At 39.6% G+C, this 17,734-nt stretch overlaps 1 protein-coding gene across 1 annotated transcript in view; it reads right to left on the bottom strand.

Annotated features, from left to right (window-relative positions):
• Window positions 1-2,034: 2,034 nt before the first annotated feature.
• micall2a (mical-like 2a) overlaps window positions 2,035-17,734 on the bottom strand; it is a 118,953-nt gene continuing 103,253 nt past the window's right edge. The window contains exons 19-21 of the mRNA XM_077527636.1: window positions 7,056-7,137; window positions 3,315-3,449; window positions 2,035-3,230 (exon numbers count right to left, since the gene is read on the bottom strand). The gene's annotated coding sequence lies outside the window, so the exon portion shown is untranslated. The remainder of the gene's footprint in view (window positions 3,231-3,314; window positions 3,450-7,055; window positions 7,138-17,734) is intronic.

Here is a 17,734-nt window from a genome sequence, read left to right as displayed (position 1 = left end):
GTCGCCCATGAATCACACTTTATGAATTCAATTTGGGCCCGTATAGCCGCAGAAATTTTCAATTTGAACGGCGGGATCATTATGGGGGGGAAGAGTGTAAATTGTTTTTGCTCTATTATGCATCCCGGACGCCGTCGTTTTTCTCTCTAATTACGAGAAGGTGTCAGGTCGGCCTGTCACGCAGACGCTGATTTTCAATTGAACTGATCATCGTGCATCCATTCATACATATACAAGCAAGCGCGCTTGATAAATGTGCTATGTCTGCGAGCAAGCCTGGAATGCCAAGAGGGCAGGTGTGGGGAGAGGAGGGGGGGCACACGTTGGCAAAGTAATATTGGGGGGGGGCTGTATGCGGCAATAAGTGCAGATCAGGCAGCTAATTTAGCACCTCCTGCTTTTTTTGTGCCATTTCCATTTCTCATTTCGAACTCTCAGAGGAGGAGGCGAGGTATAGCCCAGAGGCGGCAAGGACGCTGCATGGCCCTGCACTATCATGTCGAGACAAGGGGGCTGCAAAGGGGGGGGGGGGGGTACACACACGCAGCAAAACCCCTGGCTTGTCTGCTGCAGCCCCCTCACATTCCCTGCATATAGGATATCAGGCTTAATTAAGCCTAATAGACTTTTCTCTGTGTGTGTTAGTTTTATTTAATGGCGACAAATTAATTAAGGCCATTAGGATGTGTCATTCGCGGCATTGCAGAATATAGTCGAAGATGGGGAAAATGACTACATTTGACATAAGGGCACATCAATAATATCATGAGGAAAACCAAATTTTCCTCCCTATAAGAAAAAAAAAATCCTGTATAAAAATAAAATGGTACTTGACATTTGGCTTCCTCTGCTACAGCAACTTGAGTCATAACCCCCCTCTTTTCTTTCTTTTTAGGATTATTTCACACTCCTCCTTCTCATTAATGCGCCGCTGGATTTAATCATGCTTATCTTTCACGCACATACCTAGGATAAGCCTCAAATTAACCATCTGCACTGAAGATTTTTTTTTTTCAAGTGTTTTAGCCATGCAGTAGCAAAAGACGTAATTTATAATCTGAAAAGACAACTCATTGATAGTCAATTAATAGCCTAAAAAAATGTTCAAAGGTGGTGGGCGGGAAAGAAACAATTTAACTTTAATCACTGGACATGAATGTCAAGTTTGTGCATAATCGCATTTCAAGAAATATTACGTTCTTTTTGACCATTTCTGCCCTTTATAATAAATCACAGTCGTTCACTTACAACATCTGAGTAATAATAACGTTTTTAGTTTACATTGTTTTAAAAAAAAACATGTTAAAATAAAACTTAATAAAAATAATAATGGTCGAATGATCATATCCCGAGCCAGTAACAATGTAAATTTCACAAAGGACTGACATGAAAAGCATGCCTTGAATAACATTCGGAGAACACATTTTGTTCTACATACGTTGGCAAAAGTGCAATAATATTCTCATCTAAATTATCAATATGATTGAAAATAAACAGTGGCTTTACATAGGTCCTATAGGTTTTTTTTGTGTTTTTTTTTAAATTTCACTTAAAAAAAATGCAGCAGCTGTAGCTACTTCATTGGCTCATATAATGATTGAGTGAGGGCTGGGAAGGGGTCTTTTAAAAATCAAAAGTCAATTGCAGCCTTAAATCGCAAATTAAATTAAATTAAAAGTCATTTTAAAATATCAATTTGAAACAAACAATTATAGGTCAGAATATACTGATACTTGAAATTGAAAACATGACATTTTTGCACACGAAACGGTGAGTTCCACTCTTGTTGTGATTGCTATGCGTGTTATCCTCTTGCTCGTCTTCCAGCTGGCGGCCTGACAGAGCTGGAGAGGCGAGGAGACACAAACACAAACAAACAAAACAAAAAGTGGCGTACACGCGCGACTTTGCATGGCACATCAGAGCACGACGGCGGGCTGCTTGCGGAAGCACACGTTACAACACTGAAATCATGCTGCATGCAAGTCATTTGATTTATTTATGTTTTGAAGAAAACTCTGCAAATATGGATTCAAAAAACACACAATACAGTTTAATTGGGAGCTGTTTAAAACATTATGACGCTTAATGGAGCTGAAGAAGTAACCAGACATCAGGTTTAAACATACAAGCACAATAATACACACATTGTTGTATGGCCACCTCATTATTAGGCAGAATTTTTGAAATAGCTCTTGCATTGAATCACTAAAATAACACTGCATGTTGTGGCCAGTGAGCATATAGAATCTCTACATACAGATCAGTTGTGTATATGCACCAATTAGCACCTTTTCCCGTGGTAATCTGTGCTTTGTAATTGGCTTCACTAAAGTTAAATACAGGCTTATTGGCAAACAGTTTCCCATATAGGATGTTCACAGTAAATCTAGCCAATTAAAAGCCACTGTTCTTAGAAATCAAAGTGTCAAATGCCATTGTAAAAAGACGGTTAGCCAGAACCGAGACACTTTCTGCAATGACATGTTTTCTCGTGTTAAGTCGTTGATGCTTATAAATCCATTTTATAGCAGGCGGGGCTGTGCCTTAAAAGAAGAGACACAATGGTGAAGCATCATGCATATGTGTTCCTTAGCTCTGTGTTTTTTTTTAACTTAAAGAAGAAAGTATGACTGCTAAAATGCTGCTGTGGTCATTCATTTTTGGTAGTTCTGCAAATGTCCCCCACTCACTGTTTTAAACTTCCTTTTTGAGACCTGCTTGCTGAACATCAAGTATTTGATCAGTATTTAGTTAAAAACGCTGATGTGCAATCTGAACTGTTCAAACCATCAGGGACAGGAAAATGAACTTTAAACAAAGGGCTACTACAACTCTGACTGAAAACATTCTAAATAATTAACTCATTCACTGCCATTGACGGAAAAAGACGTCAATGTCTATTTTTTTTTGCTGGACTGGCAGTGAATGTGTTAATTAATAAACCTTTCCTGAGAACAAAATAACCTATTTGGGGGAAATGTAAAAGGTCAAGGCCCTTGGACCAGAACTTACCTGTAAAATTCTGTGACCTCATTCCAACAGTGAAGGTGGAATGTTCAAGGACTGGAAACAGCAGTGGTGACATTTATTTTTTTTTAAGCAGAAACAACAGGAATTTGCAGGCCTCTTCAAAGTTCAACACCAAATAAAGTAAATAAAGTGATCCAGAATTAGGAGAACCTTCTGCTCAGATGCGCAGGATGGTGTCCAGGGTGTTTCATAAAACTCTGGTTTACAAGAAAAAGTAGACAAGATTCAACAGTGTCTCTCTCCCATTTAATCTAAAACGAGCACAAATTAGTGCAACCAACCTCCAGGTCCCCGTTTGGGCTCTCCATTGATGTCATCCATTCGCTGGCTTTTTTGTCCGATCGATGTGAATCACCAGGCTTGCCAGAGTCAAACACAAAGAACCCTGGAGAACATCCCGAGCTGCAGCCTGAAAGCTTTGCCAGAATCAAACTGTCATTTGGTCAATAGCGAAAAGGCGGGAAGAGATGAAAAAGGAGAAGCATCAACCGAAGCGAGCCGCTTGCTTGTTCCGAGGGATGGCGACGTCCAGGTGGGCTTCAGACAGACAGCAGGTTGTCTCAAATATCAATAAGACCGTCCAGCGCTATCACAGCGGGGTTAAATCAGTGTGAGAAGAACAATCCAAGTGTGAAAGTTTGACTTAACACCTGGAGGCAACCAAATCCAACAGCACCTTTTCATCACCGATGCTAAATGGAACTTTGTTATCAACTTTTGCTATCTATTTTTAGGCTGGACTTCTTAAAAGTTTGGTTGAAAAATATGTTGAATGTAACAGTTTTACATTTGTGAATTAAAATGTGATTTTCATCAAATGTAAGACTTCGAAAGTAGAGCCAACTAGTCGATGAGTCAACTTGACTACAACACATTGATGCTTAAAAGTTTGAAGTCGACTAATGGCAATGATTTTGGGCATCTTGTTTTCCAACTGGACAATTGGAAAATGATTTCCAACAGGGAAGCAGCAAGATGTACCGCCAACATTCTGACAAAGTCTGTATACATTTGCAAGGGCCCAAAAATATGACTATAAAATGAAAATAAGATGGTTGAGGATGAGATTAGTGGTAAACCTGTATTGCTACTTTTTTTCTTGTCATTTTACATTTGAATAACATTTTTGGACTGACCAATTAATCGGCCGATATGAGCTCTTTTAACATCGGCATTTTTTTTTTGTGACTATATTTTAAACAAGACAAAGATAACATTCAAACCCAATAAAAAAGCCAAGAAAAAAATCAGCTGATTTTTGCCAATTTTTCCCTCTGTTGTAAACTTAAACAAATGAGCTGTGCACCGACTAAAGCAGGTTCATATCCGTCGATCCAGGTCAGTACAGACGGTTCTTCTCAGCCGGTGTATTTTTACGAGGCCTCGCGTCATAAAGGCCTCACCGAAATGTGGAAACTCTTGCCAAAATTTGTGCATCCGTCAATGACGGGCTGACGCAACGACAGTTTTGCCCACCTCTGCAAAACATGCAGGACAGAGCATTGTAAAACAGTCAGATGTTCTACCTGTAATCTTTATTGTTTTATGCATTCAAAGAAAGTTAATATATTATTTACTTGATATATTTCTAAATTAATCAGCCGATTAGTTAGTACCTAGGATTTTATTCGGTTGGGCGCTAGTTAAGACTTAAAGTTAAAAACACTACTTAGCATTTCCTGCCGTTTGGTATCCGTGATTGAGTGGGAGCACATAAGCCATTTACCGAAACACACCCTCACGCTCAATCCTGGCAGCGTGTAAATGTTGTCTATGGGAGCTTAGCACTTGCTGGTGATTTGTATGAAAGAGACAAGTCTTTTCCTTTGGCCGACTTCCTGGGGAATCTTTGCCCCGGGGGTTAATAAAGCGTGAAGTGTGAAAAACTTGCCGCGATGGGATGATTTAAACACTGTCTTCAAACCTTCATGCGCGACTGTCTATATTTATTTGTGTGTGTGTTGCTCCTTTAGAAGACGTCTTAAATCCACGGGCCATCTTGTGTGTCCACATGAATGAAAAGTGCAACAAGAGCTGAGCAAGACTGCCCATTCACGTTACAAACACAATTTACACTCACAGATTCCAATAATGAAAAGGAATAACGGTGGTTTGTGGTTAAATTAGCCAGTGGTTGTTTTGAGAAAAGGGGCAAATATTTTCCAAAAAGTCTTCAACAAGTCAGCAAAAAATGAGTTACATTTAATGTTTAAAGTTTTTAAATTAATATGTAATCAATGATAGTTTTGTAAGCAAGTCAATGGCATTTTGCATTGTGTGTTAGCATTAAGCTAGCAGTTTTTTGTTTGGCTCGTTAAAACAAAACGTGTAATTCTCTTTGTAGAGGCGAATTGTTTGTTGTTTCATTTGGTTCCTTTACCTCTTCGATTAATGGCTGACAGAGACTTGTTTTTTACGCGTGACAACAGCACGGTAAGAAGACCGTGTTGCTGCAACCATCTTTTATTTCCTTCTTCCACAATGTACAGAATCACAGTTCTTCTTCGTATACAATAACAACAATGAACTTGCGCCCCCTATCGCAACATTCTATAAGTAATTCAATGCAAAAAATATACACAAAAAAATGTCATTTGTTTTTCATCAAAAATCAACTTAGAAAATATTCAAATATTCAAATCAAATGTATTGCCAAAAATATAAATATCTAAACTCAAATGGCATTCACTTTAAATCAACTGAAATGGCGCTTACACTCTTTTATGCTTAATTTGACAGCAAACATAATTAGGTGTGGGAACAAACAGCTTCACGTGAGCACTTGACCTTTTTTGTTTTTAAGAATTGTTTAATTGGTCTGGGCTTCCCTGCTAGAGCTGCTGCACTCGCAACCCGAACCCAGATAGGCGGCAGATAATGGATGGATGGATGGATGGATGGATGGATGGATGGATTTTTTAAAGAATTGTTCACTATCTGCCAAACTGCTGCTTATTGCTGAGAGGGGGGGGGGGCTTTTTTTTTTTTTTTTTTTTTTGCTTGCCACTCAAGACAAAAGAACAAAAAAAAAACAAGAAAAAAACACACAATATGTCATCAATATATGAATGACTAAATTCAGTGTGTAATAGTTGGTTTAATAGGTTAGAGAATATCATTTGGCTCAAGCTTAATTAAAAAAAAAAAGCTTCTTAAGCAAGACAAATTAATCTTACTTCATTAATTCTTTTTTTTTGAATGGAATTCTACAACAAAACAAACTTCTTAATAGATTGACAGAAGCTCTGCAGTCAGTCAGTGCAGTTCACAATTTGACCCCCATAATGGATACAGTGCACGCCTAAGGGAAACTTGACTAATAGACATTTTTGGTTGCAATTAAAAACGCCCTGACAAGAGCTGCAAGGCGAGAGAGGGAGTCCAAGACGTTCACAATTAAAGCGCTATTGCAAACCTTCTGAACACCATCAAGGCCAAGACCTCACATCTCACCATTACATGCACATGATTTAATCCCCGAGCGCTCCCTGCTAACTACTGACATGTACACTTTCTGTCACGAAGCTCAGGGACTGGAGCAGACACTTCACTCTGGGTACACTTTTTCATTTAATGGCCCAAGGGGGGGGGGGGGGGGGGGGGGGGGGGGGTGTTCAACTGGGCCTGAAATCTAAATAAATAAAAAGTGGTCTGTAGAGGGAGGAAGCGTGTAACAGCGTAGTGGCATCAGCCTAGCCGAAGCTAGCAATATGAGGCTAACTTTATCCAGTGAAGCATGGGCTGTGGGCATTTTTTTTTTTCCTTGCGTCATCACCACAACATCCTGGGTTGATTCGTTGATAAAATACTTTTGGTCCAAATACAAAAATGTACTTTTGGGCCATTTTTGGAGACTCTAAATGGTAAGTATATAATGGCCCATTCGGGTCGGCATCCCGTGGCCCAAAATAGTGGCACTGGCACACAAAGTCAGGATAAACAACAACAACAAAAACTAAACTATTGTGCAGAGGCAGCAAGCAAATGAAAGGTGATAACAGGACACAATCAATGGCGCTTACCTCTCGGAGGTGTGAGCACATCCATCAGCGATGGAGCGGACGACCCGGGAGCCCAAAGTCTTATTGATGCCGGGAGGGGAACCTGCAGAGGGAACATTTTAACACATGGAACGCTTATTTAGCAGCTATTGACTAGAAACTGGCAACTTTCAAAGTAAATGCTGCCATACTTTTATCTAAACCAGATCTTCTATATCGTTACATTTTCGAGAAAACCATACGGCCACTTTTTCAAGTTTAATGTTGATATAAACAACTAATACAACAAAGATGGTTCAAAAACACAGCTGTGTGCTTATCTCTAAATAAACAATCTTACAATTATTTTGTGATAGCTTAATGCTAACACATAATCGGAAACACACTGTGTATAAGCCATCAAGTAACTTACATTTTCCATAAAATGCGCAGCAATACATTTAGATATTAACTATAACAGTACTAACACTCACATATTCTTTATCCTCGCATTCATTTAAACGGGGAAAGATGTGATACGAGTGACGTGCGCGTAATCAATTGGATTGCTCACGCCTTCCATGGGATATGTTGCACAGTTTGCATAGTGATCACATCTTTCTATGCATTTGTGGTAAGCTGATGTCAATCAATCTCATAATTGACTTGTATTAACATGTTATTCTTGAAGCACTTTCATTAACATATTAATTAGCATAGCGGGTTCAGATGCCAATTAAGGGTTAACACTTTATTTATGAATTAGCACATTGTCTAATATGAAGCAGTTGCAGGTGGGATGATCAATTGATTTTTTACATTTTTGGGCAGTATTTTAGAGCTGTCAGTTTCCAATAAATAAGTGATTGCACGCCACATGCCTCCACGGGTGTGATTTCCAATTAGAGAGAATTGTGATTTCAATAAGTGACCACGCCGACAAAAGCCGGCTCGTTCACACATCTTTAAAGCGCCTCTGCAAATTAATGAACGGAACACGAGAGGAGGAAATGATTCCTCCTGAGTTCTCTTGGGCAGATAATGATTCTCATCTTTATCAGCGGTTCATCTTCTAAGGTCAAGTGAAAGTGAAAGGGATGCAAACCCCCCAGTGTTTCCAATTAAGATGAGAGGAAGAGAAGAGAGAGAGAGAGGGGTGCAATAGCACCGGGCTGCATTTTACACAGCCGCTTCCTGGCCCCTGAAGTATCCGCAGGCAATAGAAAACAAGACGATTAAATTATGACACCTATGAGTCATAATGGACTAACCAGCGGAAGTGAGATGAATGCCGGCGCACGCATTCGCACCTTTGCGACTGCGCAGTTTGCTTTGTGTGTAAAGACTCAAACTGGATTGATAAAATGTATAAATTATCAAAGGGAACATGTATACAGAAATTTATTTTGGCATTGCTTATTTATCATTCAGGTTTAAAAATATGGATTCAATTATATTATATACAGGTACACTGTGCCTTTTGGTGTCATCAGAATCAATCAATTACTATGAAAATGTATAGGAATAATGAAACAATTGAATTGTGTTTAAGTGGTTGAACGCTGGTACACTTTTGAAATGTGTTCTTACATTTTATACATGTTTTCATTAGACGTGTGCTGTTACTCCCTCCAAGCACGAACAGACACACGTGGTTTCCTTTACATCTGGTTTATTTAAGGCTTGACTTTTCCTTAAATGTCATCACCACCGTGAAAACTAAACAACACACACAGAGAACAGAGCTACTTTAACATAAAGTATAAAGTCATCTGCAGCATGAATCTCAAGAAAAGAAAAAAGTACACAAGTAAACAAATTATAAATACCTCGTTGGGTGCGTGCTATATAAAGGGGATTAAATCGTCTTCTTCAATCTTGCTTTAAAATAGGTAGTGACAAAATAGCTAGCATCATATGTGCGTTGTAGCCAGTCTCTTAGCAAGGTCCTGTCTGTGTTTGGGAACTTCTCGAAGAGTAAAACTGAAAGTATAAGCGCAGACCAACCGGATGTAAACCTTTCAAAATAAAAGTTCAAAAGGAAACACTATTACGTCAAATAAAATTAGATACATTAAGAGGTAACAATAACTGCAGTTACATATGCGGTTTTGGCATGTCCCACATATTGCTCCAAACACATAGTGTTACTAACTGTCACTGTTTTTTATTTTTATTTTTTATATATATTTGGTTTGACATTGTTTTGTTGTCCACAATAATTTATTTGATAAAATGACTTATTATGATCATGTATATTCTATTTTCATATTGGAAAAAAGCTGCCATCGATGTCTCCTGTTCCATGTTCCACTACATCCTAGCTTGTGAATGGCTCGACACGCTGTCACATGACGTGCAATTGGCTAGATTAGGACAACCCGTGAATATGAGGGCAATGCGCCGCCATTAGAGAGGTTAATTTGAACTTGATAAGAAGAACGCTCAGACTGCCAGTCAACAAAATGAAAGAAGGTTCAATCATATGATACTCAACACTGTCGACTCGATGCAGGGCAAGTCAGAGTCAACTAGCCGATTTATACCCATTTTTGCTCCATTAGCTAATTGACGTAGGAGGAAACATCCGGTAAAAATATTTTTTACTTCTACTTGTGAAGTACATTTCAGAGTCTGTACGTTTTTACTTATACATGAATAATTATTGAGTGAGTAATTGCATTTTTACTCAAGTAGGGAATATCAGTACTTTTCCCATGTCTGGTAAGTGATCCTTGAAGAAACGTCCTGATGTTTTCAGGGACACAACAACCAACATTTTGTCATTCTTCAGTGGAGGCTGAAACACAAGCTATTAGCGTATAATTTATTGTCAGGATTTATTTTACAATAAATAAAACCTTCTACAAATATAGGTTTGTTGGGTTTATTATAATAAACCAGTTATCAACATTCATTAAAAAAAAGTTGTTAGAACTTCTTGATGGAGAAATTAATGTACTCAGTTGTCTTGTAAAATAAATTAAGTATTTAGAACTTGTGGCTGCGATTGGTTGGCAACCAGTCCAGGGTGTCCCCCGCCTACTGCCCAGAGCCAGCTGAGATAGGCGCCAGCACCCCCCGCGACCCTTGTGAGGAATAAGCGGTCAAGAAAATGGATGGATGGATGGATAGAACTTGTGGATTTCTTTAGTAGTGAAATGTTGTATATTCCATTTGAACTATACATTTGCTGTTATTTTCCTGTTACTACAAAAACATTTATTGCATACAACAACCAATATATTCTTATTGGCATAAAATTTCATACATTTTACAATATTTATATAAAGTAGTGCAACTTATTTTAAATGAAACACATCCTAAAATACTAGTTTGATTACATGGAAACTACGGCCTTCTCGGCGCTTTTTTTTTTCTTGAAACGAATAAATTAGAATTAGGATTAGATATTCAAATAAAATATTTCAAAATTTGTATTGCAGACTTAAAACAACCAAGTTAGCATTAGATATACTCAAAATAAGTAATTAAAAATCAGCATTGCACACTTAAAACTAGGGGTGTGCCAAAAAATCGATTCATAAAAGAATTGAGATTCTCATTTATTAATCGAATCGAATCGATATTAATATCCAAAAATTGATTTTATTTAAATTAGAAATGAAGAAGAAGGGGAAAAGGCAGTTGTAGCCCACATGCTGTTTTTGTGGAAAAAGGCACTTACAATACAAAATTAATAAATGTTTAAACAAAAAACAAAAAAAGACACTTTAATGTCTCTATTTGTCATGTTGTCTTGCAAACCAGACTGGAGTAGATCATGACAATGTTGTGCATATCTGTAAATTGAAGCAGAAATCATTTGTCAATCAAATCATTTTGAATCGAAAATCGTTTGAATCGAGAATCGAAAATCGATTCTGAATCGAATCGTAGACCCAAAAATCGTAATCGAATCGAATCGTCAGACAGTCAAAGATTCCCAGCCCTACTTAAAACAATCAAGTTAGCATTAGGAATAGATACTTTGTGGTAGTACTGTGCACTCAATATTAACAACTTGTTTAAACATGACGAGTTCAAGTTAAGTTTACTTAATATTTTTAAGGCTATGAGTTTCCATAATTTTTTCTACAGTGTACTTAGTAATCAAAATCGTTTAAAATCGTAATCGTCGAGTGCAGGAAAAAAAAAAAAAAGATATTTATTTTTCGGCCATATACCCAGCCCTAATTCATTCACAAAAAACGGTTTCATTGTTACAAATTTCTGCGGTGAATCATACTAAAATTGTATGTTGCCTCTCATGTGTTTTTTTTTTTTTTTTTTTGTAATTTAGCATCACTCTAAGGGTGGCCTATAGGTGCAGTATATCGCTTAGCTTCCCATGGCGGCGATGTTGGAGGATATAAAGGATGAACTTCTTCCTTCAAACACACTGTGTCCGGTAATGAATTGGGTGGCAGGCAAAGAGGCTTACAAGGTTTTACAAGCAGGGGAGTGACTTTGAATTTCTGCCTCCTGACAACATGTCAGACCGGACCCCCCCCCCTAACACCCCCACTCCCCTCAATACCCTGTTGTCATATAAGAGTAGAGGAGCACCTCAACGCCAGCCACCACCTCGGGGTCCCTGCTAAGAAGAGCGTCAAATGAAAAGACTTTCGGCAGCACTCAAAAATAGTACCCTGACTGCAAAGTGTTTGAAAGAGCCCTCAAACAGACGAGAGAGGAGGGGGCAATTGCGAGCAGGTGCTTAAACATATTATACTGTTAGATTGCATGCTGGGTTTTCATTCTGTGCATATTGTAGATACTGAACCCAAAATAAGTGGGCATAAATTGCAAATGAATACCTCTTAAGGCACATTGATGGGATGTGGGTGGGATCGAATCAGATCAAATGTACACACTACATTCAATTGACACTTCATTAGGTACACCTATAAAGATATTGAGCTGTATGAAAAAAAGCCTTTAAAAATTCTCAATTTACTACATTTTAATTCATCAATATTGTGACTGCGATTTAATATACGATTATTTCTCTTCCAATGTATTTTTCTCAACAAATATATACAATAAATGACATATTTTTTCTGTTGGAAGAATGTCACCGTATTGGCATTATCAAGGAAAATAAACCACATTATTTTATTGACAGAATGAATTGATCTCTAATTGTTTTTTCAAAGTCACTTATTCCTTGCAGACAAAATGCGCAACAAGGCAGGGCACGAAAAGCAATCCCTCAGCGGCCCACAGATGGATGATTTCTGCCGAGTAGAGCTGAGCTGCATTGATTCGGCGACATCGGGCGGATGTCACACACGCACTCGACAATGCTCAATGACTTTGCCATCCCATTCCCATTTAAATTGCCTGTGTGTTTCCTGCTCTGACACCTGTTTAAATCGATGCCTTCCTCTGCAGGTCATGGACGCGACGTGGCGAGGCGCGGCGCCTTTCAAATCCGCTAAAATCAACACAATAATTGAAATATTTTCAAACTGATTACGCTCAAGCCCCGGCGCCTGGCCGGAGGATAGAAGCCCGCTCCCTAGTTGCCAGGGGGAGTAAATCATCTTGCATTATTTGATTTCGCTTACTGATATGAAAGCGCGGGTCCCTCCATTAAATGTCTCACGGTGCAGCACCTCGGGTGGGGGTGAAAACACAAAATAGTCAGTGGCAACCTTTTAAAATAGCATCTCTCACAAGGGGCCTCTGCACAAATCTGTTTGTTCCTCACCAAATAAACAAAGCTCAGCTTCCACTCTCATCAAAGCAAAACAGAAAAGACAGCGAAATATACAAGCGCTGTTGCCTTTATAAAGGGCCCAAGCGCAACTCTTTGCTCTATTTGGCCAGTAAAACAGCCCTAGAGATAATAGTCAGTCAAACACAATATCTTTGACTGAATAATACACTGTCAGAAAAGGTGCATCAACTCCAGTTCCACGGCAGCGCTGCAATTTCGCGAGTGTCTTCAGACATCTCTGCTGGGAAAACAACAGTGCGAAAAATTGGTCAACGACAACAATATCATCACAGCCAAACACTGCAACTAAAATGATCCACTTTTGTTGAATGAAATACTTCTCTGACAGTTGTCAATCAAAAATAATTGGATGCAAGAGGTCTTGTTTTGATCGCCAAGATACATACAGACAGCGGGGACTGGACTCAGTTTAAATGGTTAAACTAATTGGACTTTTGCCAAAAACACATAGTTTAAAAAAAAAAAAAAAAAAAAAAAAAAAAGCATCCGTCCATCAATCCATTTTTGGAACTGTTTATCCTTTTGGACCAATTTTAAACCCATGCGCTTGTCTTACAAGTTGCTAGCTAGCATTTATATATAGCTAACCTCCATTTATACGTCACTGTGACAGTGCAGGAGGCCAGCAGTTTTTGCAGTCCAAATCGTTGGGAAACTTATGTGCATGGTCCAAGGGTTAGGGTGATTCATGGACTGTGTGATTATGGTGTGAAACGGAAAATGGGGGGTGGGGGAATCAAGATACTGAGCCTGAGCGCACATACTACAAAAATAAGATGCCTGAGTCTTGACTGACTTTAATATGCAGTCAATATTTGGTTTAAGTTCAGAATTCCGGTTTGTGAAAAAATCGAGGTAACATGTTTAAATGTGTTGTGGACTGAGTTTCTCTTGTTTACATGTCATTTGTGCTTGATTGGAATAGCTATCCCGTTCAGACCGTGACAAGCGGACAACGTAATTACGTAAATAACGTCATTTCCGCTTTTAACTTATTACGTTCAATAAAAGACATTATATTTATGTCACTCACCACGCTACATAAACGAGTCGGTTTCCTCCTCGCTCCAGAAGTGTGGCGCGTCATGTTTGTTAACATCGGTTTGAGTATTTCGGGCAGGACTTGACAGTGAGAGCAAATGCGGGCAACTTTCAAGTACATGCTGGTGGAAAAAAAATACCGCTTGTGCATTAATGCTCCCTCTGCACTGTTTAAAGCGTACATTCGAAAGTCGCCGTGTCCTCCGCTGGCTCTCCCGTAGCAACTAGAGCGCGCCGACTGAGTGAAACATAACCCGCTGCAATGTGACTGGCTGGCTACTTCCTGATCGGGCACAGCATACATCATAGGCATAGGCATAAACTGCGGCGTTTTCGCTGTAGAGACACAAAATAATGTGAAAGTGGAGTGGAGAAATCAATTTATTCAAGCGAGGCGAATGGGACGGAGCTGGGCATACAAGACGTTACTATAAAGATCAAGATAGACAGCATGCGCAGAGAGAAAAATAATGCGTCATTCAATTGAGGTATTCCGAATGTGTTTATATGTGCAAGAATTACGGTTTTGAAAGGGGTAACCCAGGGCTCTTATTCGGGTTTTTAAAAACCCGAGTAAGAGCATATTCAGGATTTTGCGTGTGTAAACATAGCCTTGCAAAACCCGAATATTGCCAATATTAAGGTTTTAAAAGGGTTATTGCCTACATGTAAACTTAGTCACAGATGAATACTCTTAGAATGAGTCTTGTCCCAGAAAAAAAAAACGAAAAACACTAAAACCAAATAAAGCAAACAATGTAAGAAAAAAAAAAAAAATGTAATCTTCGACGCTCCCTAAATTGACGTTTTGTCAGGTATGCTGAGCTTCTCTTATACTATTTGCTTTGATTTCAGCTGGTTGTAGCGTAACATTTGGTTTGACTAAAGATTAGATGCGTTAACTTGACTTCTGCAATTTAAGGCAGCAGCAAGGAAACACACATGGTCAAGAAAGTTCATTCGACTATAACATTCAAGTCATAGACTTGAAAGGAGCAGAATGCTGCAACCCCTTCTCTCGGCTTGCTGATTACAACCGGACCGCCGCTGCACCTCCCTTTTAATATTAATACTGCATTGAGGAGGATTTTCTCCAAAGACGTGTCAGACATTGAGGGGCTGCTCCAGCCGGCCTTGTCAAATGAGATCAGTGCTCGCCATAATGGGGAGGTCAAGTAAAGGGGCAGCAGCCTCTCCTCCTCCATAACAGGCCGACAAGCCCGCCACTGTATTATGCGGGCCGACATAAAAGTATGTAACCCCGTGCTCTAAACGCCAGATACACTTGACGCATGTCCAAGGTGTGCCGTATCGTTCAAACAATAATTCCAAAAATGAAAAAAAAAAAAAAAAGAGGAATAATCCTCCAAATGGGCTGCCAGTTAAAATAATCTACTTATGCAACATTAGATTCAATCTTTTCTCCTGCAGAAGCCATTTAACAAACTGCCTTGACCTCACTTATGAGATGATTCTGTCACCACGAACATGCTGGCTAACAGAAGAGTCAAGTGCGGGCTGCTCACTCAAGCAATTGGTTGAGGATATGTGTTATAGAAAATGCATGGACGGATGGATTGCACCAAATCCCCTTGAGGGATTAAAATAGTACAATAACAATATATTTATGGCTTTCAGGCTTGAGGCCACATCATGCCAACTTTTACATTCTAGGTTGCAAAAAGCAAGATTTTTTCGGCGAAAATAAATAAATAAAGAAAGAAAGAAAATCATAAAAAGTCTGTTTTATGTTTAAGTCAGAGCTTTCTTGGGGTAAAGCATACCTTTGTTAATTTTTTCAATTTTTAAAATTTTTGAAGGTAATGGTTTTTCACTCAATTTAGGGTTGATCTGCAAACCAACTTGAAATCTCCATGTGGATTATCATTTGTATCATCGCAGCAATTCTATGGCTTTAATTAAGCCATCAGGACCCTTGCAACCTTTGTTTTAGGGCACTGAAAAGTGAACTGTACAGTCGCGCAGTGTCTGGAACTCTGCCACAATAAAAACATTTAGGAAAAAAAATGTGTTTTTTTGTGATAATTAGTCATGGAGCAATAAACTGATTTCGGTCATGCTCAACAATGTTTTTTATTAGTACAGTTATGCTGTAAAAAATGACTTGAAAAAATTACAGTAAACCGCCCTTTCTCCTTGAGGGTTTAAAAATAAGAACAGGTGGCTTTTAGCCTTTAGGCTTTATTTATTTACGTATTTATTTAAAAGTCTTGGGAATAACTTTTAACTTGATAACTGCTTACAAACAAACAAAAGACCTCATGATCATCTCCAAAACATATTCATTAGATTTTGGAGATGATCCGGAAGTTGTTGTTTTTTTTCTGTCAGTAAGATTGTGCAAAAAAAAACTGGCAAAACCTTTGGGAAAAACCAGCACAATAACATCGGTTTCGATCCAAGACTTCAATAAAATTTACAAAAAACTTTTACTTAATTGTTATTTATTTATTTAATTAATGCATTATTATTATTATTATTATTATTAATTTATTTATTTATATTTTTTTGGTAAAGATCCACCAGAATGACAACATTCCAACATATGCTGGAGCCGCTGTTCTCATGATTTCGCCTGCTTTGAAATGGCTGAAATAAACGGTCAGTGAGAGTTTGTAGCGCCACCTGTTGCTTTGGCATGCATTTGCTGGCCTGCGTCATTGTTGTGGACGCCGAGTGGGCAAATGGTTTGTTTACGTGTGGACATAATGTACAGTAAACGCCCTAAGTACAGTTTAAAGTCGCCTCATTAGCCGGCCGTCAGGCACTGCTCGGCCGGGGTCGATAGAGTGGGGGCCCCCCACTCGTGTTTAATTACCGGGCGGCACGTTTCCTCGGTCGTCTTCAGACTGTTTAACTGCTTTATTGGGCCGGCGCGTGGGGGCCATCTGGTCCTGGGAGTCTCCTCGAAAAAGCCGCGGCCTGACAAGCAAGAGATATGTCAATTCAGTCATCGACACAAAGCAACATCTGCCGCGCCTGCAGCCCGCTATTGTGCGGCCATTTAATCTGTCCCCCTCCTCCCTTTGACGCCACACAACAGTTCCCCGGTATTATGTTTTGCCACTCAATTAGCATTATCATCCCGCTGAAATCGAAGCCAATTTACCTTTAATGACGCGATTGTTACATGAGTGACAGCAGTCGACGCCGCCGCTATCGCTAGATAAACGCTCGGGCCGCCCTTGTTTTCCCGGGGTCGGCAGCGGGGGTGGGGGGATGGCGCTGCTTCCTCGCCAGCCAATGGCGCCGGGCCCCGAGTTCACCCCTTCGCCACCGACATTGTTTCCTCCGCTTTGCCAGAGTCAGTGTGCTGGAAAATTGAGTCCAGATTCATTAGGTTTCCAGTGTGGCGCTCGAGTCAGTTAAATTGATACATTTCCTAACAAAATTGAAGTGCTTTTGTGGCGCCCGCGGATGGCTGGTGACCCCGCTCGGCCCGCTGAGCCGCCCGAGCGAGCTGATGGATCCATTAGACCGCTTAGACTGCTTATTCCTCTGCCTCCATCTCTGACTGACACTGTAAATCTGAACCAATTTCAGACCCTAATCACCATTACAAACCGCTTCCACTGTCCATTTGTTACTCCGCTATTCCAATGCGCTTCCTAGATGGGTTCCGAAAGACCCGTTTAGAGGTGGGCAGGGGGTGGAGGGGGCCTCTGCTTTCCCCGTGGTTAAATGGCTCATGACTGGCCCTCTTTTTCTAGAAAAAGGGGGTGGGGGAGGGTTGACAGTAGAAACAAAATGGGGGCTTGAATAATTCCCAAAAGATAGTGTTGAATTAACGAAAGTTGATAGATAAATGAATAAATACGAGCATTAAAGTGAAACGACAGACAGGCCCCATTGCTGGCGTTGGTTCGAGGGGGCGTCCCTTTGAATAACAATCAGTGTTACACCGCCAAAACAT

This window comes from Festucalex cinctus, chromosome 1, assembly GCF_051991245.1.
Source record: "Festucalex cinctus isolate MCC-2025b chromosome 1, RoL_Fcin_1.0, whole genome shotgun sequence".
Lineage (NCBI taxonomy): Eukaryota > Metazoa > Chordata > Actinopteri > Syngnathiformes > Syngnathidae > Festucalex > Festucalex cinctus.
Note: the sequence above shows the minus strand (reverse complement) of the source record. Positions and strands in the feature narration are given on the sequence as shown.